Source organism: Neofelis nebulosa, chromosome 4 (assembly GCF_028018385.1).
Source record: "Neofelis nebulosa isolate mNeoNeb1 chromosome 4, mNeoNeb1.pri, whole genome shotgun sequence".
NCBI classification, from domain to species: domain Eukaryota; kingdom Metazoa; phylum Chordata; class Mammalia; order Carnivora; family Felidae; genus Neofelis; species Neofelis nebulosa.
In genome coordinates this window covers 50824635-50850608 of record NC_080785.1, presented here as the reverse complement: position 1 = coordinate 50850608, position 25974 = coordinate 50824635, and the positions used below count along the sequence as shown (strand labels likewise).

Sequence of the window (25974 nt, the reverse complement as noted above, 5' to 3'; positions counted from 1 at the left end):
ACACAATAGAATATTACTCAGCCATAAAAAAGGACAATATCTGGCCATTTGCAACAACATGGACGGACCTAGAGGGTATCATGCAAAGTGAAATAAGCCAGACAGAGACAAATATCACATGATTTCACTTATATGTGGAATCTAAGAGACAGAACAAATGAACAAACAAAGAAACAAATGAAAAACAGACCCTTAAGTACAGAGAATGAACTCATAGTTGTCAGGGGGGAGGTTGGCAGGAGAAGGAGATTAAGAGGTACAAACTTCCAGTTATGAAATAAATGTCACAGAGATGAAGGGTGCAGCGCAGGGAATATGTCAACAGTACTGCAATGGCATTCTGTGGTGACAGATGGTGACTGCACTTATTGTGGTGAGCCCTGAGTAATGTACAGAATTGGCAGATCACCCTGCTGCACACCTGAAAAAGATTTGCCGTATACCTGAAGCTAAAACAGCATTGCATGCCACTTATACTTCAATAATAAATAACTCTTAGAAACACAGTATCACCACATACTAACGCTTTATGCCGCCAATAGGGTAAAAGCCAACGACAGGATAGGATGAAATATTTTTAGCAAAATCCTTCTAAGAGAGCCTAGGAAAAGAATAAGTACAGATTTAAAACGCAAAAGTCATTGTTTATTTATCTAAAAACTACTCTTCAGGTATCACCTCTTGCAGTCTCTCTCCTCAACCATTGGCTTGCCCTGTCTGGAATACCCTGCCTCCCCCTCCATCTCCACACCATGTCTCATGAAAATTCTTTCCAGTCTTGCACAGCCAAGTGCAAGCCCACACTCTGGGCACTCATTCATCACCCTTCTAACCTCTTCTGCAGCTGCTTCCAGGTCACGTTGCTTTATAGTTATTGGTGTCTAAAACTGTCTCTTCAACTCAAAAGAGTTTCTTCATTTTGTGTTTCCCACAGCACCTAGTTCAAACTCAGTTAATGATCAAGTGACTGAACTTGGGTGAGACATTCACACTTTATGTACCTCAATTTCCTCATGTAGCCAATGGGCATAACAATATCTGCCCCGCCTAACTGGAGTTTGCCAGGCCATCAAGTTAATAATAAATGTAAATGCATTTCTTAAGTGCTACATATTCTTTGGAAAGCCATTTGGCAATATTTATCATGAGCCTTAAATTTTTTCATTTAATCCTATTCACTAATTATACTTCCAGTTATCAATCCCAAGGAAAAACTATAAACATAGAATAATTTTTAAAACACTGCTCAGGGCGCCTGGGTGGCGCAGTCGGTTAAGCGTCCGACTTCAGCCAGGTCACGATCTCGCGGTCCGTGAGTTCGAGCCCCGCGTCAGGCTCTGGGCTGATGGCTCGGAGCCTGGAGCCTGTTTCCGATTCTGTGTCTCCCTCTCTCTCTGCCCCTCCCCCGTTCATGCTCTGTCTCTCTCTGTCCCCAAAAAAATAAATAAAAAACGTTGAAAAAAAAAAAAAAAAAAAAAAAAAAACACGGCTCAAATACCATTTATTAGTAAAAAACATGAAATAATTTAAGCATTCAACAAAATTAAGTGGCTGAGTAAGTTACTGCACATAAATTCAATAAAACATTATTATACCATTTTTAAATCATTAAAATTATTTTAAAAGATGATGTAATAGTCAACAACATGAGAAATGTTTAAGATGTAGTATTAAAAGAAAAACATGAAGGGCACCTGGCTGACTCAGTCAGCAGAGCATGTGACTCTAGACCTTGGAGTCATGAGTTCAAGCCTCACATTGGGGTAGAGGTTACTTTTTAAAAAATAAAATACATAAAGCATTTTTTTAAAAATGCATGAATATCAAAATTGTACATCTAATTTGATAAGTATGTAAAAAGGAAATATCTACTCACAAAAAAATTGATTAGAAGGAAGTATACCAAAATACTAACTATGGTTATTTTGGAGCAAATGTTTAATGAGTATTTTTCCTTCTTATTTTGTATTTTCAAAATATTGTATAAGAAGAACATATGACTTTTTAAAAAAAGAAACTTTGAACAGTAGTTAAAAAGCTACATAAATTGGGGTGCCTGGGTGGCTGTAGGTTAAGTGTCTGACTCCTGATTTCAGCTCAGGTCATGATCACAGTCACAGTTCATGGGATCAAGCCCCGTGTGATCAGCACACAGCCTGCTTAAAATTCTCTCTCTCTCTTTCTCTCTCCCCCCCCCCCCCGCTTGTGAACTCTCTCTCTATCAAAATAAATAAACTTAAAAAAAATAAAGTGCATCTCTTAGGAAAGGTTGTCATTCCCATTCTCTTTCTAGTAACATGTATAGTGATTTAACTTCCACAGAGAACAGCTTTTACTGAGGAAAACAAGAAATCTAACCTTTGAATTTATTCCAAACCTAAATCTTCCTTTTAGAGCACTTAAATAAGAAACTTTTTATTTGACCATTGTCATTGTTCTTTCCCAAGTTAATCTTACTAATATGCGTTTTCATTGAAATTGTCCACTCACATCTAACTGACCCAAATGCCTTATCAAGTGCCCAAATCAGGTCAAGGAGAAGGGCTGCTAGTGATGCTATTTTAAGAGGGAACAAAATGCCAGAAAGCTACACCAGCCCCTATTCTGTCAAAAACACCACTTTTTTTGGCACATACATGTTACAGTTCACTAACGGGAGAAACAGTGACAAGCTGACAAGGTAGCTCATTCCTAGAGAAGAGTTTGGCTATTTTTGTCCGTGGATTTGCATGGAAACCTTTTCCACAAAAGTATAGTTAACATATAAAGTCTTATATTATGGTTTTCGACTAGGAAATTTTGGAATTACTTCCTAGCTGTAGAGAATCACCCAGTTCTTTCAAGAACCAGAAGTATGTTCACGTCCTATATTGAGTATCTAGCATATTGCCTGCACTCAGTAGATACTCAATCAACATTTGTTAAGCCAGTGACACAATAACACAATTGACTTTTTGAGAAGCAATTGCCAAGTTGTACCATGCTGCAATAGGCACTAGAGCTAATTAGCTCAGCTTATTTCTTTTTTTTTTTTTTTATTTTTTTATTTTTTTTTTTAAATTTTTTTTTTTTCAACATTTTTTTTTTATTTATTTTTGGGACAGAGAGAGACAGAGCATGAACGGGGGAGGGGCAGAGAGAGAGGAAGACACAGAATCGGAAACAGGCTCCAGGCTCCGAGCCATCGGCCCAGAGCCTGACGCGGGGCTCGAACTCACGGACCGCGAGATCGTGACCTGGCTGAAGTCGGACCCTTAACCGACTGCGCCACCCAGGCGCCCCAGCTCAGCTTATTTCTAGAAGGAGCTGAAGTCAGGCGCTCACTCCCTAAGAGGTCTTTTGGCCTTGTTCTAGTCACAATTTCATATCTTGTTCCAATAAGCCGTCTCTCTCATGGATGCAAGGAGAATCAGACAAAAGAGGTTAGCACAATTCATTACCACTCCAAAACAGACCATTCCGAAATTACTTACTTAGAAATCAAACTGATAACAAATGAGGTTTGCATCATTTTGATATGGAAAGTTTCAATATTTTAGTATGTTAAAATTAGTTATAAGAGTAAAATGGTAACATCAATTACTGATCCCTGAACTAATACAAACTAATATTTGACCCTGTCTCATTTTATTATAACTAAATTAGTTTGTCACACAGGTCTGTTTCTTAGGACAATAATCTTGTGATTGCTAGGAAACATCATTTAATTCGAAGCATTTCACCAAAGGACTTCTATTTTTTGGGTTAAAGAATTTCAATAATATGCTTTGCAAAATAAACATATAATATGAATGTATGCAAGACATACAGCCTAAAAAAGATACCTTTTCCAAGGACCCTCAAATAAGCTATCGTGAATAGAGCCAGTTTCAGAAGTTTGAATACAGGCGAGTTTTAATTTGTATTAAGATCTCACTAGCTTTAATGGGGCGCCTGGGTGGCGCAGTCGGTTAAGCGTCCGACTTCAGCCAGGTCACAATCTCGCGGTCCGTGAGTTGGAGCCCCGCGTCAGGCTCTGGGCTGATGGCTCGGAGCCTGGAGCCTGTTTCCGATTCTGTGTCTCCCCCTCTCTCTGCCCCTCCCCCGTTCATGCTCTGTCTCTCTGTGTCCCAAAAATAAATTAAAAACGTTGAAAAAAAAAATTAAAAAAAAAAAAAGATCTCACTAGCTTTAATAGCTCAGGAAAGTCAAGTAGCTTCTGTCTGTACATTTTCTTACTGTGAAAGTAAAGATAATGCTACTTAGTGCTTCACAGGGGGTACTGCGCAAATCAATTGGTTAGTGTTCCTAATGTTCTTAAAGCACTGCCTAAATGCTAATCACTAGGGTGCATTGTATATCTCTTCGCAATTATCTGCCACCTTAAAATTTTATGGCTTATAAGGGTGTCTCACTCCTCAAATACTTAAAAAAAAAAAGGTTAAGGAAAGTTCAAGAAGTTAAAAAAAAAAGAAGCACATGGGCTAAGTTAGAGTAGAAGAAAGAGACATTTGGAATTTGGCACATTTTATTACCTGCTTTTCATTACACCAAGTTACATGCTTCCTAGACTAAAAACCAATTGACTTTATGTTTTAAATAGGTGAATTGTATAGCATGTGAATTATATCTCAATAAAACTATTATAAAAATAATAACATCCAACCTCATTATTATACCAGAAAAAAAAACATATACTCCTTTGAAGTGTGGATCATTATGCTAGGAAAAAGAATTTTATTCATACACATTGAGTCAAAATATGTGACATAGTTTTAAGAAATCAATTTATAATAGAACTAAAACAGTTACATGGTGCATTGAGATAAAGTTATAACTTACTTTTAATAATTTAATTACTAATTATAATCACTACATATTTAATCTCATTGATTAAAACAGTCTATCTTAAGGGGCGCCTGGGTGGCTTGGTCGGTTAAGCGTCCAACTTCGGCTCAGGTCATGATCTCACGGTCCCTGAGTTCGAGCCCCGCGTCAGGCTCTGTGCTGACGGCTCAGAGCCTGAAGCCTGTTTCAGATTCTGTGTCTCCCTCTCTCTCTGCCCCTCCCCTGTTCATGCTCTGTCTCTCTCTTTCTCAAAAATAAACGTTTAAAAATAAATAAATAAAAATAAAAAATAAAACAGTCTATCTTAAAATCAACGAGACCAGATCTAGTAATGCCTATGTTTGCTTTTGCTGACGTTGATGTCTTAGAATATTATTTGGGAGAGAAATTCTTAAATGCACAGAATGAAATTCAGCTGAATTCATAACAGTAGTAGTAGTAGCAGTAGTAAGTACATGTTTGTATAGTGTTTATAATTGTATCAGTTGGAAATAAATGTGAAGGGTTTAAGACTTACCCTACTTGCAAACAAACAAGCCAGCATGCCACAATTTCATGGATGTCAGCGGAAGACACAAGACTCCTGGATCAGAGATAAAGGACAGCTTATTACCTATGGAATGGCAATAGCAAGAGGATCATTTTCTTGTGACAGTTCTCCAAGATTCAATTCCCCCAGGGTGACACAGAAAGGACTAGGGGACACCTACACATATACAGTGGGTTGAATTAAAGAAGAGGAACTCTAAGCTCAGAAAATTTCAATCTTGGGGCACCTGGTGGCTCAGCTGGTTAAGCATCCAACTCTTAGTTTTGGCTCAGGTCAGGATCTCACAGATTCATGAGTTAGAGTCCCGTGTAGGGCTCTATGCTGACAGCACAGAGCCTGCTTGGGATTCTCACTCTCTACCTCTCTCTCTGCCCCTCTTCCCCTCACTTTGTCTCTCTCTCAAAATAAATAAACTTAAAAAACAAAGAAAGAAAGAAAATTTCAATCTTTTCTTTCTGCTCCAGAGAAAGACACCCTCTTCCAATGCTGTTTGCTATACCAACATTCTTAAAAAAAATAGCCCTGAACAAAAGGCTGGCAATGGCAATGCTCATAAGACATGCAGAAATTTAGAGAACCAAAACGAATTATGTTCTGACACTCGTGATACATAGTGACCATATATCTTGGTTTGCTTGGGACAGCCCAACCTATTACCTATTGTCCAAGCTTAATTATCATAGCACCCCCTTTCACTCTCACAAATATCTCAGTTGGGACAACAAATTATATGGTCACTACATTTAAAATTCTTAAGAAATTCCTCTGCCTAGTCAGAGCAGTAATAATCTCACCAGTTAAGATTTAGGTCAACCAAACAAGAATGAAGGTCAATACCAGACACAAAAGTTACCTGAAGATGGATTAAAGATTTTAATGTAAGGCCTGAAACCATACAACTAGAAGAAAACATAGGTGGCAAGCTCCTTAACACTGGCCTTGGAGATGATTTTTTGGGTATGACACCAAAAGTAAAGGCGGCAACAACAACAAAATAAACAAGTGGGGCTACATCAAACTAAAAAGCTTTTGCACAGCAAAGGAAACCACCAACAAAATGAAAAGGAAATATAATGAATGGGAAAAGATATTTATAAACCATATACCTGATAAGGGATTAATATTCAAAATACATAAGGAACAACTCGATAGCAGAGAAACAAACAATCCAACTGAAAATGGGCAGAGGAAAATTGTGGAAAGAGCCTAAATGTCCATCAACTGATGAATGGATAAAGAAGATGTGGTTTACATATACAATGGAATACTACTTGGCAAATGCCATTTGCAGCAACGTGGATGGAACTGGAAGGTATTATGCTAAGTGAAATCAGTCAGAGAAAGATATCATATGTTTGCACTCATGTGTGGAACTTGAGAAACTTAACAGAAGACCATGGGGGAAGGGAAGGGGAAAAAAATAGTTACAAACAGAGAGGGAGGGAGGCAAACCATAAGAGACTCTTAAATACACAGAACAAGCTGAGGTTTGATGGGGGGTGGGGGAGGGGAAAGTGGGTGATGGGCATTGAGGAGGGCACCTGGTGGGAGGAGAACTGGGTGTTGTATGGAAACCAATTTGACAATAAATTATATTCAAAAAAATAATAAAATGAAAAAAAATAAAAATAAAAAAAAAATAAAAAAAATAATAAAATGGTCAGAGGATATGAATAAACAATTTTATTTTAAGTTTATGTATTTATGGGGGGGGGGGGGAGGGGCAGAGAGAGAGGGAGAGAGAATTCCAAGCAGACTCTGTGCTGTCAGTGCAGAGCCTGATGTGGGGCTCCACCTCAGGAACCATGAGATCATGACCCAAGCTGAATCAAGAGTTGGATGCTTACCCGGCTGAGCCACCCAGACGCCCCTGAATAGACATTGTTCCAAAGAAGACACACTAATCGCCAATAGGTAGATGAAAAGGTGGTCAGCATCATTAACCATCGGGGAAGTGCAAATCAAAACCACAATGAAATATCACCTCGCACTCGTTAGAATGGCTAGTATCAAAAAGAAAAGAAATAACAAGTATTGGTGAGGATGCGGGAGAAAAGGAACCCCGTGCACTCTTGGTGGGAATGCAGATTACTGCAGCCACTCTGGAAAACAGTATGGAGGTTCCTCAAAAAGTTAAAAATAAAAATTGTAGATCAATTTTTTAAAAATTTTTTTAATGTTTATTTCTGAGACAGAAAGAGACAGAGCATGAGTGGGGGAGGGGCAGAGAGAGAGGGAAACACAGAATCCGAAGCAGGTTCCAGGCTCTGAACTGTCAGCACAGAGCCCGACGCGGGGCTCGAACTCACAAACCGCGAGATCATGACCTGAGCCAAAGTCAGACGCCTAACCGACTGAGCCACCCAGGCGCCCCAAAAATCATAGATCAATTTAAAAAAAAAGAATGGAAGACAAAAGAGGGGAAAGTCAAATTATGGACATCATTTTAATAACCACTAAGTAAAAGGAACTTCAGGTACTTATCTAGGAAGAAAGAGATTATCTCAGGAAAAATTAAAAGCTGTTTTGATCATTAAGACAAGTCATTGAGAGGTGCCTGGGTGGCTCAGTCGATTGAGTGTCTGACTCTTGATTTTGGCTCAGACCATCATCTCATGGTGCGTGGGTTCAAGCCCTGCATCAGGCTCTGTGGTGACAGTGCAGAGCCTGCTTGGAATTCTCTCTCTCTGCCCCTTCCTGCTCACACACTCACTCTCCCTATCTAAAAAACAAAACAAAGCAAACAAAACAAACAAACTTCAAAAGACAAGCCACTGAAAGGGATGCCTGGCTGACTCATTCAGAAGAACATGTGACTCTTGGTCTTGGGGTCAGGAGTTTGAGCCCCACACTGGGTATAGACGACAAGCCATTAAAAATGGCGACTGCAGGGGTGCCTGGGTGGCTCAGTTGGTTAAACGTCCGATTTTGGCTCAGGTCATGATCTCACGGTTTGTGGGTTCGAGCCCCACATCGGGCTCTGTGCTGACAGTTCAGAGCCTGGACCCTGCTTTGGATTCTGTGTCTCCCTCTCTCTCTCTGCTCCCCCCCCCCCCCACTCACACTCTGTCTCTCTCTCTCTCTCAAAAATAAATAAACATTATTATTATTTTTTTTTTCAACTTTTTTTTTTTTTTTTTTTTTTTTTTGGGACAGAGAGAGACAGAGCATGAACGGGGGAGGGTCAAAGAGAGAGGGAGACACAGAATCGGAAACAGGCTCCAGGCTCCGAGCCATCAGCCCAGAGCCTGACGCGGGGCTCGAACTCACGGACCGCGAGATCGTGACCTGGCTGAAGTCGGAAGCTTAACCGACTGCGCCACCCAGGCGCCCCAATTATTATTTTTTTTAATGGCAACTGCAGGGGTGCCTAGGTGACTCAGACACTTGAGCATCCAACTCTTGATTTCAGCTCAGGTCATAATCCCAGGGTTACGGTATTGAACCCCATGTCAGGCTCTGTGCTAAGCACAGAGCCTGCTTAAGATTATCTCTCTCCCTCTGCCCCTCTCCCCTGCTCACACAATCTCTCTCTAAAATTAAAAAAATAAAAAATAAAAATAAATGGCAACTGCAGCTTTCAATAGCTGGTATAATAATTATATTATCTTGCCCAAATACTGTGCATCTTTATGAAAAAAACTGAGGTAATATTTATCCCAAGTATCCCCAAAACTAAGAAATAATTTTCTGACTCCTTATTTGGAGTTGTAAGGAATATTAAAAACATCCAGTGCGTTTCAGCCATATCCACTCAATCCACACCTGCTGGGTTCCCTGTCCTCTCTCACCCTTCCAGATGGTTCAAACTGACTTCAACCACATTCCACTCTCGTCCTCATCCCTTTCCCCTACTCTCCCACTCCTGTGCTCAATTCTGACCCTTGTCTCTACAATCAATCCTGACCTTAGACAATAATGATTTAATGAGTTTTAACTCAATGCTATAGAACCAAGTTCAATGTACCCCTTTTGACTGGCCCAACTGGCTCAGTTTTTTGTCGTGTGCCCTTCGGCCTTATTCCATAGGGCCATATCTATCCAGATCTCACTTCTGGCAAAAGGCCTTCTTGTCAGGCCCCTCTCAGGGAAGAGGAGCCTTGCAGCACATCCTAAATCCTGAGGGAGGAGGTTTTGTTAAACCCACCTGACCATGCCAATTTTCAAGTAGCACAAGCTCCCGGATTCTCTGTACCTAAGCCTTGCGTGGCTTGTTGAAGGACAATATCCCCACATGGGAATTTCAAGATATGTATAATTTTACTGTCACGTCTTCGGCCTCATTTACCAGCCTGGACTTCCTCTCTAGACCCACCCAGAGTCTCACAACAATGACCATTTCAAAAACCTCAGTTTGATTAGTCATATTCCTTCTCCTCCTGACATTTCTACCCTAGGTGGCCTATTCGTGCCTGACTCTATTCTGAATCATCATTGAGAATTTCTGTATTGCTTTTCTCCGTTCACAACTATACCTGAAGAATTAATTACATGACTCCAGCAGGTTATCAGTATGAAGTCAAAAAAGTTTAACAAAATAGTCTGTATTGCAAAATAGTTTCAGTATGCAACAGATTATTAGAATGTCTAGCTTTGTTTGAGTTTATGAATTTTCAATTTATATGGGTCCTTAGGAAATCCCCTAAACCTCAATGTAAAATCAAATTTTGAAAACAGTAAAATTTGTATTTCTATTATTGCAGTTATGTTTTTAAAAAATCATGGGGGCATCTGGGTGGCTCAGTCGGTTAATCGTCTGACTTCAGCTCAGGTCATGATCTCACAGTCTGTGAGTTCGAGCCCCGTGTCAGGCTCTGTGCTGACGGCTCAGAGACTGGAGGCTGCTTCAGATTCTGTGTCTCCCTCTCTCTCTGCCCCTCCCCTGCTCATGCTCTGTCTCTCTCTGTCTCAAAAATAAATAAAAACATTAAAAAATTTTTTTTAAATCATGATGTGAGGGGCACATGGGTGGCTCAGTTGGTTAAGTGTCCAACTTCAGCTCAGGTCATGATCTCATGGTTCATGGGTTCGAGCCCCACATCAGGCTCTGTGCTGACAGCTCAGAGCCTGGAGCCTGCAGCCTGCTTCAGATTCTGTCTTTCTATCTTTCTCTGCCCCTCCCCTGCTTGTTCTCTCTGTCTGTGTGTGTGTGTGTGTCTCTCTCTCTCCCTGTCTTAAAAATAAATAAACATTTAAAAAAATTAATTTATATAAATAAACAAACAAACAAAGTCATGCATGTGAGCAAAGCCAGAAAATCCACAAACATCAATGTACTTTATACATGAGTGAGAGTAATGTAATGTGGTAATGTAATTGTGGAGTTGTTTTCTTTTTTTTTTTTTTTTAATTTTTTTTTTTTTAATGTTTTTTATTTATTTTTGGGACAGACAGAGACAGAGCATGAACGGGGGAGGGGCAGAGAGAGAGGGAGACACAGAATCTGAAACAGGCTCCAGGCTCCGAGCCATCAGCCCAGAGCCTGACGCGGGGCTCGAACTCACGGACCGCGAGATCGTGACCTGGCTGAAGTCGGACGCTTAACCAACTGCGCCACCCAGGCGCCCCAAGAGTTGTTTTCTTTTTAAAAATATATCCATTCTTGCATTTTGATACAGAAAAGGAAACTGTAGTATTTATTTATAACACTTTCCAAGTATGCTGAGATAAGTCAATGAAAAATACTGTAGTTATCTGGGGCGCCTGGGTGGCGCAGTCGGTTAAGCGTCCGACTTCAGCCAGGTCACAATCTCGCGGTCCGTGAGTTCGAGCCCCGCGTCGGGCTCTGGGTTGATGGCTCGGAGCCTGGAGCCTGTTTCCGATTCTGTGTCTCCCTCTCTCTCTGCCCCTCCCCCGTTCATGCTCTGTCTCTCTCTGTCCCAAAAATAAAAAATAAAAAAAAAACGTTGAAAAAAAAAATTTAAAAAAAAAAAAAAAAGAAAAATACTGTAGTTATCAATGCTTCCTTTTTAATGAGCTCTTCCTCAATCAAATCTTGATTTAGCTTTGTATTTAGAACACTCGCCCTTTCATATGCACATGTGTGTTTTTCCAGAGGCCCCAAAAGGTTAACAACTGTTATACATCATTAGATACCAACAGTTTGGTCTAATGGATAAGGACTGAGTCAGCAATCTTAATATCTCCCTCTTAGCTCTATGACCCTGGAAAGCCACTTAACATCTATCACCTCGTTTTCACTTTCAAAATGAATAATAATTATTGTTGAATTAGGAAAATACCTATAAAATATATTAAGAGACTTTAGTGAAAAATGAGAAATGAATGTAAACTAATATATTATAAAGACCCAGTTCAGCTAGCCCACTTTTCTAATATAATATGTGAAATTATAACTTGATAGAAATGTGTTCTTGGATTACAACTAAATTATTGGCCAGGGAATATAGACTATTAGTATATTAAAACACTTTACTAAATATCAGAACATTTTGACATACATTTTCAATGAGGAACATAGCGTGGACATAGAAAGACATGTAATTCTTTCTTTAGCCCCAAATTAGGATTTATACTTATAAAGAAAAAAAATTGTTAATTGGTAAAATGGCTCTGTCAATTTGTAAAGGATAATCTCTAATTAAAATTTTTGAAGTTCCTTTAAAATGTACAGTAGTAATTCTATTGGTTCACCAATGGTAATGCTACTCTTAACAAAAATCGTGCTTGTTCAACAGTCATGGAAGAAATATTGCAGCAAAGATTAATTAGCATTCTACTGTCTAAAAAGTGTACCTTCAAGCTGTTAAATGAGTGAACAGAGATCTATTATGACTTTAACAAGAATGTTATTCTCCATGGGGATTACTGCTATTAACAGTAGGAAATGTATCATTTAAAGACATTAAAATTAAACGGAAATGTTTCACCCATTTAAATAAAACTCTTGTTCTTTACTTCACAATAAAACTTGCTTTTGCTAGCTTCCTTATTGTAGGAGTTTATGCAAAATTTCCCTGGTAGTGCCATTTCAGATTTATTTTCTATGGAGATAGTGGTAGAGAGGTATTAGTGTAATTTAACAATGTTTACAATCTGATACACGAGGACTCTCTCTATTCCAGCTACAAACATCATTGCTCCTAATGTAGCACTATTAGTCAGCTACTTACTTCACATTTCAACAAATTATTTACATTCAAGGATCTTAGATCCTAAATTTTTTAGCTTTCTTCCCCTGTGTACTAGATTCTATGTAGGGAATTTGACAAAACATAAAATGTATGTGCCAATATAAAAAGAACAAGTGGGGAGAAGAAAATAACCTCTATATTTTAAAATATTGGAAATGATGAAACACCATCTCCAAAAACAAATAGGAAAGTATTGTAATTTATTTTCATTCCCCATACTGGCCAGAGTGCAATGAAATGGACATTTATGTTCACTTCATTTTGGGAAATAAATTGGCCCTTTCTGGAAATCAATTTGGTTATATGAATCAAAAGCCTTATAAATCATCTCACTCTTTGACCCAGTATTAATACTTCTGGGAGTCCATCCTTATGAAGTAATGCAAAATGTTGACTATCCCCAAAGATGTGCCACAATTGCTTATAATAGCAAAATTCTGGAAACAATCTAAAAGCCGAACAAAGGGAATGCTTCCAACCAATTATGGTAACGGAAATAATGGGATATTTTACAGCTATTAAAAATTATGCATACAGGGGCGCCTGGGTGGCGCAGTCGGTTAAGCGTCCGACTTCGGCCAGGTCACGATCTCGCGGTCCATGGGTTCGAGCCCCGCGTCGGGCTCTGGGCTGATGGCTCGGAGCCTGGAGCCTGTTTCCGATTCTGCGTCTCCCTCTCTCTCTGTCCCTCCCCCGTTCATGCTCTGTCTCTCTCTGTCCCAAAAATAAATAAACGTTGAAAAAAAAAAAATTATGCATACAAATATTTTTAGATGAAAAGCCAAGTGCTTATGATGCAATGTTAAGTGAAAAGGGCAGGATACAAAATTGTACGTGTTCTTTGATCTAAATGGGAATGGAAAGAGCAAAGTGGATTTAAAAAGACCAAAAGGAAATATGCCAAAATAACAATTAAGATAACTTCTAGGTTGGGGAGACCATAGGTAAATTTTTTCTGGTTCTTACTCCTCCTTTTCAGTATTTTCAAAACATTTTGTAATGAGAATGTAGTGTTTTCATAAACATAAATTAATGGCTTAGGAACTGAAAGCAAATAACGTTTACTTTTTAAAATGTTTATTTATTTATTTTTGAGAGAGAGAGGGAGGGAAGGGCAGAGAGAGGAGAGAGAGAATCCCAAGCAGGCTCCGTGCAGTCAGCACACAGCCTGAGGCAGGGCTCGAACTCACAAACCGTGAGATCATGACTTGAGCCAAAATCAAGAGTGGGACACTTAACTGCCTAAGCCACCCATGAACCCCAAATGCTACTTTTTTTTAAAAATGGGGACATGGTCAAATTTTAAAAAGCAAATTACTTAAAAGTAGATATAGAATGATCCTATTTTTGTTTTGGTTTTTGTTTTTTAAGTGTATGAAGTAGTCAAGTTCATAGAAATAAAAAGTATAATGGTAACTACAAGAGGCTGAGGGGCGGGAGAAATGAGTTGTTTAATTGGTATATAGAGTTTCTGTTTTGCAAGATGAAAATGTCTGGGGATCCTTCGCATAACAATGTGAATATACTTAATACAACTGAACTGTACACTTAAAAGTAGTTAAAATGGGGGGCGCCTGGGTGGCGCAGTCGGTTAAGCGTCCGACTTCAGCCAGGTCACGATCTCGCGGTCCGTGAGTTCGAGCCCCGCGTCGGGCTCTGGGCTGATGGCTCGGAGCCTGGAGCCTGTTTCCGATTCTGTGTCTCCCTCTCTCTCTGCCCCTCCCCCGTTCATGCTCTGTCTCTCTCTGTCCCAAAAATAAATAAAAAAAAAAAAATGTTGAAAAAAAAAAATTTAAAAAAAAAAAAAAAAAAAAAAAAAAAAAAAAAGTAGTTAAAATGGTAAGTTTTATGTTTTTTACAACAGTTTAAAAATATATATAATTATATAAAAATGTGTATGTATGTGGGTGTACAGTAGAATAAAATACCATATTGTCAGCAAGAGTTTTCTTAGAAGTAGGGAAAAGGGATGGTCAGGAGGGGGCTTTTTTTACTTTAAATACTTCCAGGTGCCCCACATGGAAGTCGGTTATGTGTCCAACTTCGGTTCAGATCATGATCTCGCAGTTTGTGAGTCTGAGGCCCCCATCAGGCTCCGAGCTGACAGCTCAGAGCCTGGAGCCTGCTTTGGATTCTGTGTCTCCCTCTCTCTCTGTGGCACCTCCCCACTCACACTCTGTCTCTCAAAAATAAACATAAAAAATTTTTAAATATTTCCATATAATTCAAATATTTTTAGTGAGCCAGTATTACTTTTATACCTTTTTTTTTTTTAACTTTAGGGTAGGACCTAGATCCATTTATGGTTTCTTGATCCTAATTGCTAAAACTTTCAATGAAAGAGTAACAAGCTAAGTCACTTGTATCCAATTCAGCAGTCAATAGAAGCATGCAGCCTGCAGATCGAAGCAGGATTGAAAAACATTTAGACACATGTATCATTTCCCTAAGAAGTTACCTGAACTTCCACATCAACTTTTCAATGTCAATGTGTTAGGTAGTTAAAGAAAAGATTATTGTATTTAGAGGAAAGAATGTAATAGATGAAAAATATCAAACTGCTTACAACGTTATTGATCAGTTCACATTCAAGTATAAGAATAAAAATTGAATTGGACAAATGCTAAGTACTTACCAAAATTACCTACATAATTTCAAAAATTCATAAAGTGAATTAATCAATAGCAGAAATACAACCATTTGTAATCAAAATGTATATTTCCATTGAGTATGGCTGTTTTATTTACAGCACCAAGCAGCACATTAACAGATACAGAGAAGAATCCATGCATCGGGCTTGGTGACCATATCTCACCTACTCAGAATTATGACAATCACTGTCTGAACTCTCTGGATATACTAACCAAGAATATTCATTCATTCATTCACTTATTCAACAAAACTTTACTGAGCAGCTACTGCTGTGCCAGATATCATGTGAGTCTAAAACAACAAGAGAATCAGTTTTAAAATATTTCACGAGGATGCCTGGCTGGCTTAGTCAGTAGACAGTGTGACTCTACATCTCGGGGTTGTAAGTTTGAGCCCCACGTTGGGTGTAGAGATTGCTTAAAAATAAAATCTTTAGGGGCGCCTGGGTGGCGCAGTCAGTTAAGTGTCTGACTTCGGCTCAGGTCATGATCTCACGGTCCATGGGTTCGAGCCCCGCGTCGGGCTCTATGCTGACAGCTGAGTCTGGAGCCTGCTTCAGATTCTGTGTCTCTGTCTCTCTCTGCCCCTCCCATGTTCATGCTCTCTCTCTCTCTCTCAAAAGTGAATAAACTTTAAAAAAATAAAATAAAATCTTTAAAAAAATAAAATATTTCCTAGGTACCACCTATGTATTTAGCACTGTGCTAAGTATGTGGTGATTGTTATAAAGTAATGTAGAAAGGTAATTATCATCTCTAAACAATCAGCATTTATTTTTTTAAGAGAAATTTATTTATTTATTTATTTATTTATTTATTTATTTATTTATTTAGAGAGCACAAGCAGAGAAGAGGGGCAGAGGGATCTCAAGCAGGCTCCATGCTCAGTTGTAGAGCCCTACACAGGACTTGATCCCACAACACCAGGATCATGACCTGAGCCAAAATAAAGAGTCAGACACTCAACTGACTGAGCCACTCAGGTGCCCCTAAACAATCAGCAGTTAAAATAGAACTTTAGGGGTGCCTGGGTGGCTCAGTCAGTTAAGCGTCCAACTTCAGCTCAGGTCATGATCTCATAGTTCCTGAGTTTGAGCCCCACATCAGGCTCTGTGCTAACAGCTCAGAGCCTAGAGCCTGTCTCCCTCTCTCTCTGCCTCTCCCCTGCTTGTTCTCTGTCTCTCTCTCTCAAAAATAAACATTAAACAAAAATTTTTAAAAAGAACTTTAGAATTAGAAAGAATATTTTAGCAGTAATTTCTTACTTTTTTGGAGTGAATATTTTTTAATGAACTGATAATTTTATTAGACAGTATTCCAAGTATTTCTTACTTGGCGGAAAAAAAAAAAATCTGCAACCACATATGAGTTTCCCGATTTTATTTTAAAATGTTAGAAGTTCAGGGGCGCCTGGGTGGCGCAGTCGGTTAAGCGTCCGACTTCAGCCAGGTCACGATCTCGCGGTCCGTGAGTTCGAGCCCCGCGTCAGGCTCTGGGCCAATGGCTCGGAGCCTGGAGCCTGTTTCCGATTCTGTGTCTCCCTCTCTCTCTGCCCCTCCCCTGTTCATGCTCTGTCTCTCTCTGTCCCAAAAATAAATAAAAATAAATAAATAAAATAATAAAAAAAATAATAAAAATAATAAAAAATAAAAAAAAATAAAATGTTAGAAGTTCATGGGGCGCCTGGGTGGCGCAGTCGGTTAAGCGTCCGACTTCAGCCAGGTCACGATCTCACGGTCCGTGAGTTCGAGCCCCGCGTCAGGCTCTGGGCTGATGGCTCGGAGCCTGGAGCCTGTTTCCGATTCTGTGTCTCCCTTTCTCTCTGCCCCTCCCCCGTTCATGCTCTGTCTCTCTCTGTCCCAAAAATAAATAAAAAACGTTGAAAAAAAAATTAAAAAAAAAATGTTAGAAGTTCACGAAATCCAAAAGTCTAGAAATCATTGTCCTAGAGGTCAGCTAGGAAAAAAAAGCATATTTTTAATCCCATAAGCAATTGAATGGTCTCTAAGTAATAGAATGGTGAAATTGGGGCAATTTAATGGTGACAGATTAGAGGCCCATCATTTGTTGACATCTACTTGATAATTTTAGGAGAAGTAATTTAATAAAATGTATAAAAATACACAAAAATAAGAAACTATTACACAGAGTAATTTAACATAGAAACTATCAAATACAAATGGTCCAAACTATTTCCAAACACACACACATCTGTGCAACTCAGCAACAATAAGGTTAGTGTGTGTGTGCCAAACTGAGATATCAGGATCAACTTAACAAACATTATGCACATCTGTTTCCCTCTATTTTTCACAAAACTTAAGGAAAAGAGTAAGTTTGGAAGTGTTGCCTCTAATTTTTCCAAGCCACTAAGATGCATTATTATTTATTTAACATTTTTGTAAACGGAGTTAGTAGTACCTCAGTTTTAAATCTGGATCATGACCTTGCCCCAAGTATAATTTGTCACTGCCTTGACTTTCTCAGAGTATACGATAAGAGAAAAAGTAAAGACTGATAAACCCTGTAATGTGTTCTGTGTATGTGTACCAAGAACAGTTCCACAAATCACGGGATGAATCACTGGATTGCAGGAGACGGCGTCTGCCAAGCATTTTTAAAGCCAGCATTTCTATAGCTCCCTTTGTTCCTCCCTTGCTGTAGGGCAGATGTCTCACACAGTTTAGAACATCAAATAGTGGCTAACCATCAGGACTCAATAATTTGACTGTCAAATTGATAGCTTCATTTTTATTTCTCTTCTGAAATATGTTTGTTACCTCTGATTTTCTTCTTGTATCATTTTTCTTCTGTGAAGCTGTTCTTTTAATTTTTTTTTCTTTATACAAGACTCATCAAGCTACCTGCTCTGGGCTTTGTGATTATCTCTTGAACACATTTCTTTGCAATATAAATTTCTGGACATGATATAAGTTACATGATCCCAGCCTTGATCTTCAAGGAAACTTTCCAGCGAGCTGTACTTGTGGTTTCTTGAGGGAACCTGCCTGGAAAGTACCAACATCTGCCCATTAGAATCAAGCCTTTGTCCTCACCAGTAGTTCAGAACCCAGACGACATTGGAATCGTCTTCTTCCTTTTCTTCTTTAATGTTTATTTATTTTGAGAGAGAGAGAAAGAAAGAGAGAACAAGCAGGGGAGGGGAAGAGGGAGGAGAAAGAGAGAATCCCAAGCAGGCTTCGTGTTGTCAGCGCAGAGCCTAATTCAGGGCTGGATCCTACAAGCCATGAGATCATGACCTGAGCAGAAGTTGAACACTTAACTGACTGAACCACCCAGGCACCCTTAGAATCACCTTCTTAATCAGCTTCTTAAACACATGGAAGTCCAATCTCAGCCCAGTTCAAAATCAGAAATTTGGGGGATGGCACCCAAATATTTCCTAACTTTCTCTGCTTTGCAGCCAGATCTGCGAACCACTTATAGGAGGTGGAAATCAACTATTTCTTGGTGACTTGTCTTTATTTCTTTATATGTCTGTCTCTGCTAATAGACTATGAACTCCTTGAAGATAGCATCTGGCAAACCAGGTTTTCAATAATTTCATTAAAAATGAAAATCCACATTCCTTTCCATGTTTTTCATGGCCTGGTATAATCTTTTCCCTGCCTGTCCACCTCACATCTCCTCTTGCTCCCAAGTTTCTTGCAAACATGCCAAATTTATTACTAGCTACAGGCCTTTGCATTCACTGTGCCCTCGACTAGAAACACTCTTCTCCCAGTCCTTTATTCCTCTGGCTCTTTCTCATCATAGAAATATCTTCTCTGTTCTTAGAAAGTTCTTTCCAGCGGCGCCTGGGGGCTCAATCGGTTAAACGTCCAACTTCAGCTCATATCATAACCTCGCAGTTCGTGAGTTGAAGCCCCGTGTGAGGCTATGTGCTGACCACTCAGAACCTGAAACCTGCTTCGGATTCCGTGTCTCCCTCTCTCTCTACCCTCCTCTGCTCACACACACACACACAAACATACTCTCTCTCTCTCTCTCTCTCTCTCTCTCTCAAATAAACAAACATTTAAAAAAAATTTTTTTTTAACGTTTATTTATTTTTGAGACAGAGAGAGACAGAGCATGAATGGGGGAGGGGCAGAGAGAGAGGGAGACACAGAATCTGAAGCAGGCTCCAGGCTCTGAGCTGTCAGCACAGAGCCCGACGCAGGGCTCGAACTCACGGACCGAGAGATCATGACCTGAGCTGAAGTCGGACGCTTAACCAACTGAGCCACCCAGGCGCCCCTAAAAAAAAATTTTTTTTTTAAAGTTATTCCCAGCCTATATAAAATGATTACTCCCTCTGCAGTTCCTATCACCTCCCACTGTCTTACTTCCTTCATGGAACTTACCTCTATCAAAAGTTAACTTTCTAATTTATTATGTACTTATTTATCACCTGTTTCTACCCAGCCATTCCCCACACCCTCACACTAGGTTGAAAATTCTAAGGAGTCAGAATGTTGACTTTGCCATTACATTGCTAGGGCTTACTTATTATGCCTTATATTTTGGAATGAACATTGAATAAGCATATGAATGAATGAAAGCATCACCTCAGCAGACTGTTCAAAAGTTCAAGACCTCTTGGCCTATAATTTAGTAGCATCTTTTTGATGTGACTTTCTTATCACCAGATCTCCCTTTAAGTAAGTGTCAATAAATGCACCGTCCCATTTTTAAAGTTATTTAATGTTGCTTTTAATTCATTGCACTGGTTTTTTTTTTCTATAACTGACAACTTCTTTTGCCCAGACCAACTGGTATTTCCTTATGTCAACAATTTTTAAAAGTACCAAGAAACATGGACACCTGAGTGGCTCAGTTGGTTAAGCATCCGTCTGACTTTGGCCCAGATCATGATCTCACGGTCATGAGTTCGAGCTCCCTGATTTGGATCCTCTCTCTCCTCTCTCTCTGCCCCTCACCAGCATTCTCTCTCTCTCTCTCTCTCTCTCTCTCTCTCAAATGAACATTTAAAAAAAGTACCAAGAGGGGCATCTGGGTGGTGCAGTCAATTGGGCATCCGACTTCAGCTCAGGTCACGATCTCACGGTTTGTGAGTTTGAGCCCCGGGTCGGGCTCTGTGCTGACAGCTCAGAGCCTGGAGCCTGCTTCAGATTCTGTGTCTCCCTCTCTCTGTGCCCCTCCCCCACTCACACTCTGTCTCTCTCTCTCAAAAATAAAGATTAAAAAAAAAATTTTTTTAAAGTACCAAGAAATAGAATATGAAAATCATATACCACCCTGCTGTAGCTTATTAAGATTTGGAGGCTGATAAATTATGATTATCCAGTGTTGTATTATATCCAAGCAAGTCATTAGCATCTTTCTAGACTGGCCTTTAGTTCATTGTCTTAAAACTAGAAAATATCCTAACTCTTGTAAATTTATGTATTAAATATATATCATATATAACTATACATTTATAATTTACACAACTTATACATAAATATATGTAACATATTTACTATATAAAATAATATATATTTAAAATACATCAAAATAAATCAGTTTTTATATATTAAAACTTGAATTGGGGCACCTGGATGGCTTAGTCAGTTAAGTATCCGACTTTGGCTTAGGTCATGTTCTCACAGTTCCTGAGTTTGAGCCTCACATGGGGCTCTGCACTGACAGCTCAGAGCCTGGAGCCTGCCTCAGCTTCTGTGTCTCCCTCTCTCTCTGTCCCTCCCCCACTTGTGTTGTCTCTCTGTCTCTCTCTTTCTCTCTCTCTCCCCCCTCCCAAAAATAAATAAACATTTTTTTAAATAAGTAAACATTTGTTTTTTACTTGAATTAAGTTATATTTTCAGGGTGCCTGGGTGTTTCAGTCAGTTGAGTGACCGACTCTTGATGTTGGCTCAGGTCATGATCCCAGGGTCGTGGGATCGAGCTCCAAGTTGAGCCTTGCGTCAACCCCTGCATCAAGCCCTGCATTGTGCTCCATGCGGAGCATGGAGCCTGGTTGAGATTCTCTTTCTCTCTCTCTCTCTCTCCCCCTGCCCCTCTCCCCTGCTCAAGTGCATGCTCTCTGTCTCTGTCTAAAATTTTTTTTAAAGAATTTTTAAAAAGTTAATATATTTTCATTTCCTTTTAACATGTTTGAAGGTTTAAAATTTTTTTTATTTTAAGGTCAATAGACTTTACAAAAGGATCAATCTCTAATTCTGTAAAGAAATTTAGTGTGGAAACGAGTTAAAATTCAGAAATTAATTTTATAGAGAAAAGAATCTATTCCATAAATTCAAGTTCAGCTAAATGGCTCATATAAGAATCAGAATAAGAAAAATACCAGGGGTGCCTAGATGGCTCAGTCAGTTGAGCATCCGACTTCAGCTTAGGTCATGATCTCACGGTCCGTGAGTGAGTTCGAGCCCCACATCAGGCTTGCTGCTGTCGGCAAAAAGATCGTCTTCAGATCCTGTCCCCTCTGCCCCTGCCTCACTGGTTCTCTCTCTCTCTCTCTCTCTCTCTCTCTCAAAAATAAATAAACATTAAAAAAAGAAAAGAAAAAATACAAAGCAAGAGATAATCAAGATTAAATGTATTATATCATGTGATATCTACTACTGTTTACTACCCTGTAATCTAATATTCAACTTTTTTTTTTCAAGTTGCTTATATTACATCTAGATACTCTTGGATCATACACATCATCCCTGATCAAATGATCATGGAGAGCCTTGCTTGATATAATGGAATTCAAATTTTACCTTAGGAGCAATGCAGTGCCACTGAAGGGTTCCTAAGCAAGAAGAAATACTATCATTTCTGTGGATTGGGAGCTGTGGAAATTTCATTCGGCAGGATGGAGACTGGAATTGAAAGGAAAAGAGCTAAAGGCAGGGAATCCTAAATGCGAACTATCAACCTGGAATTGGATAGTGAACATGAGAAAGAAACAGATTCAAGAGACACCTAAGGAGGTAAAACAGAAAGTTATCATTGCTACCTATTATATATTATCCCCTTTTATTTACACTTTTTGTGCCTTTTACATGTGGGGATTGGGTTCAAAATTTAGGAATTAAAGTTATTTCACATGAAAGACTGATGGAGGCGATAGCTTGTTCCCTATTCTTCCCCAAATCCTAGAGGAGCTACAGAAGCAAAGCTACAACAGATTCACAGAGCACTGGTAAGTATAGCATTAGAATATCTGACGAGTTATTTCTCTTGTCCCTTCTACAATTCATAATACATAACTTGTACACAAAAGTAATACATAAAATTGACAAACAGCAATACCGTCTGTTTGTCTGCACACCTGAAGGACTACAGCAGCAGCCTCCTAAGGCTGTGCTGCAAAGGATACAATGATCTGGAATAGTCCGCGGAGCTGATTTTCTTTCCTAACCATGTCTGCATGTCCAAATTCAAAATATATTCCCCAGCTCCTTTCATCTGCCATCTCTCCATGCAGCTATCTCAGATCCCAGAATTGAAAAGGAACAAATCTTTTCCTCTTCAGAATGCCCATATGCATTTTATGACACTTCACCTTCTACTTTGGGTAAAGGTCTTACCTCTACTCCAGTAGACTATAAGCTCCTTGTAACCAAGGTTCTTGTCATTTCTTCTTTAATTTACCCAAGTACTAGCATAGTGCCCAGCACATAACAGAAATTCCATAAATATCTGTCAAATAAATAAATCAATAGCTCTTTCCAGCTGCTCTTCCCACCCCTGCCTTGTTTCACCTGGATCAATAACAAATGGCAATGCTGTCAGAGATCAAAGGCTCATGAGACTTTCTGAATTATAGGTTCAGGGAACAAGGTTCCCTGGAAACTTTGCAGAAACTAGACCAGATATTTTACTTAAACCACATATTTAAACTTTGACTTATAATCTCTCTGACAACAACTCCAACTGAATTTTTTAATGTAAAAATCCTAACCCCAAGTTTCTTCTAGAATTTGATTATCCCTGCATATCAAACTGTATACAAGAAAATGTCTCAAGCTAGCCAGATTGGGGTGCCTGTATTGAAACCCAAGACAGTATTAATACATCAAAATAAATTTTGAGTTTCCTACTCATAAGTAGTTTTCTGGAGAGATCAATTTCCAGAAAAGAAAACAATCAGTTGAAATCTCAAAGGAGGAAATGTTAAGTCCCTTAAAAAAAAAAAAAAAAAAAAAAAAGACAACTGTTAAATATGATTCAAATCCACCCACCTAGCAGCCATGGTATCTTTCAAATGTCTGAACTGCTTCAGTAGGAAACCAGCCAAAGTTCTGACCATGTAGGCATAGAATACACCTGTCTTTTTAATTCCTTTCATATTGTTTGGAATGCTGCAATCTTTTCAGTATTGTGAATACTCAGTAGGCTTGGTACTGGGTCAGAGATGTATTTGGCTTCTGTGGTCTTAGGAGAAAGGAGTTGAAGCTCCTGATGCCCCAGAATGTTTGGATTTCGGGCTAAATCATGCCCAGTTGTAGTAAATAACAATGATAAAATAAGGCTACTTTAAATTTTTTTCATAATGAGAAATGTAGGGGTAAAATGGCATGATACCCGGGATATGCTTTAGAATATTTCAGCAAAGGGGGAAAAAGAGATGATGGATGAAGAAAATGACAAAATCAATATAGCAATTTAATTTGGGTAGTGAGTACATGGGGGGTTCGTTATACCATCTCTGTACATTTGTGTATGCTTGAGGGTTTTTTTTCTTTTTTAAGTGTTACATTATTGCAAAAACAACTTCAGATTAAAAACAGCAATCCAGACAAATAGTGCCCAAAGTTCTGAATCGTTCTTGAAAACTGCAGGGTGTATTCCATCTTGGTCCATCCATCTCAGTTTAGCTCTAGACTCATGTCCTTAAAGTTGGCGTCTCAGTTTTTATTTCGTTTGTTTAATGAAAACAAAAATGCTTGCAGAGAGTCAAATGGATCTGTGGCCCAGACACTGAAAAACAGCCAGAAATTTCAGGATGTCTCTTCCTATCTGTTGAGTTTCTGGGGACACAGTATCTTCTTTGTACAGGTAGTTTGCCTTCTGCTTATGGTGGACTTACGTTGCTTTTGCTATCTGACATCTACTCTGCTTCCTATGACAACAACTCCTCAATTCCCATTTAGGGATCTACTCCGGCCCCATTCCGAAGAAGCAGATTCTATCTCTGGATCTCAGGATAGAGTTTAAGCCCAAGACTAAATCAATCAGAGCATCCTATTCCCCCAGCCACCGACTAGTTCCTAAATAGGCCCATGACCTAAATCAGGCCAATTCCGGCTAAGGAGGTTTAGGTCTTAGACTCCGGTTTGTGCTTTGGGAAAGTGAACTCTCTTTGTCACTGGCTTTGTTACTGGGTTGATGTGTTCTTGCAGTTGCTTGAAGCCATCTTATATAGCTTGGCAATGAACTGAATACAGCAGAACGTAAGCCATATATCCACTGGAGGGGAAAGGAAGACACGTTCTAATGATACCACGTGAGCCTGGACCAGCTGTCCTTCAAGACTGTCCCTGGCCTCTCAGGTGAGTCAAGAAGTTACCTGAAGAGCTCTAACACATAGCATAATCACTCTCTTTTGTAATTAAGCCACACTAGTATAGTCAGATGGCTTGACAGCATAGCACTTTGTAAAGTCTGGACTCCAAAGGAAGATGCATAAACTTAGAGCATAATTCTTACCAAAATACCTGAATGAGTTCTGAGAATGTAGCATCAAGGTCACTGAATTCCATCATTATTCAACCAATATAGCACGCCTACTCTGTGACTGTGCTAGGTGCCAATTCCAGCAAGGTCAGGGCAGCTCGGCGATGGAAAATAAATGCAGTCCCTGAATGTTTCTATTTACTCAGTGACATATCTAGCTCTGTTTGAGATTTGAAGTTTATTTATTTTGAGAGAGAGAGAGAGAGAGCAGGGGAGGGGCAGAAAGAGAAAGAGAGAGAGAATCCCAAGCAGGCTCTGTGCAGCCAGTGCAGAGCCCAACACAGGGCTTGAAATCAGGAACTGTGAGATCATCCCCTGAGCGGAAATCAAGAGCGGGACGCTTAACCAACTGAGCCACCCAAGCACGACTGTCTGAAATTTTTATAACAAATAAATTTAAGAACATTTCAGTTACATAACTGTTACTGGCCCAACTCCCTCCTGGATGATTGGGGGTCCAAATGACACACCTAGGCTGGGGTTAGAAGAACAGAGGTGAGCATTTACTTAAGGCTTCCTCTAGCCCCTGAGCCTAGAACAAGGAAGATCCCAACAATAACTTCCAGTAAGAAAGCTGAGTCCAAAAAACCCAATCCCACCTAAGCAATAATATGAGGGGAATGGGCACAGCGAGACAAAACCAAGTGGGACCCAATGGACAGTTCTGAAGCAACTGGCTGGAACACAAGATGGAACAAGTTGAAGAATCTCTGAGACCCAGGTTAGTACACCTTCAACCCATACCTGAGAAAGGACTATAAAGTGGCCAATATATTTCAGACAAACGGTTGAAAAATATTGTAGAATCATCATTATTTTTATTACTTTTCTGGAAGAAATTCACTTGTCTAAATGAAAACCAAAGGGCACCAGGAAGAGAAGGAGAACCCATGGATTTCCTATCCTGTTACATGTTTTTGCTCATTTAGGCTATGAGATGGAAATGGTAAATTAGCAATCAACATCCACTACAACTCCCCTTGGGGGTGCCTTCCAGTACTGCAGAGACTAGAAAGCTCACATTCCCTTGCAGCAAGAGTTCTGAAATCGGGATCCACCAAGAAGATGTACTCACATGAGATCTTGAGATCTGGAAGGT

General features: G+C 39.4%; 1 long non-coding RNA gene across 1 annotated transcript in view; it reads right to left on the bottom strand.

The window, feature by feature from the left end:
* The window catches only part of LOC131509238 (uncharacterized), a 129278-nt gene that overhangs the window by 84253 nt on the left and 19051 nt on the right, over positions 1-25974 (bottom strand). The window contains exon 3 of the long non-coding RNA XR_009260384.1: positions 5345-5410. This is a non-coding gene — a long non-coding RNA (uncharacterized LOC131509238). The remainder of the gene's footprint in view (positions 1-5344; positions 5411-25974) is intronic.